Raw genomic sequence first — 237 nt, forward strand, 5'->3', positions numbered from 1 at the left:
ATCAGGCACATCAAGTCAGACTTGAAAGATGCCCTCTAAAAAGAAAATTGGTTCCCTGTTGCACTACTTATCGTGTATCCTAAGAGTAATAAGAAAAGAGAGTTGGGGCAGGGATATATCTCCCTAGTTTTCTTAGACAAGACTTTTAATACTCTCCAACTCATTCCATGCAAAAAGAAACTACAAGAGGCAGAAGGAAAAGTAACCTATCTTCTGACCTAACTCCACAGAGACACT

At 39.2% G+C, this 237-nt stretch overlaps 1 protein-coding gene across 1 annotated transcript in view; it reads right to left on the reverse strand.

Annotated features, from left to right (window-relative positions):
- SLC38A1 (solute carrier family 38 member 1) overlaps window positions 1-237 on the reverse strand; it is a 61,207-nt gene that overhangs the window by 7,147 nt on the left and 53,823 nt on the right. The gene's annotated exons all lie outside the window — the stretch shown is intronic.

This window comes from Otolemur garnettii, unplaced genomic scaffold (assembly GCF_000181295.1).
Source record: "Otolemur garnettii isolate 467f Iridium unplaced genomic scaffold, OtoGar3 scaffold00070, whole genome shotgun sequence".
NCBI lineage: Eukaryota > Metazoa > Chordata > Mammalia > Primates > Galagidae > Otolemur > Otolemur garnettii.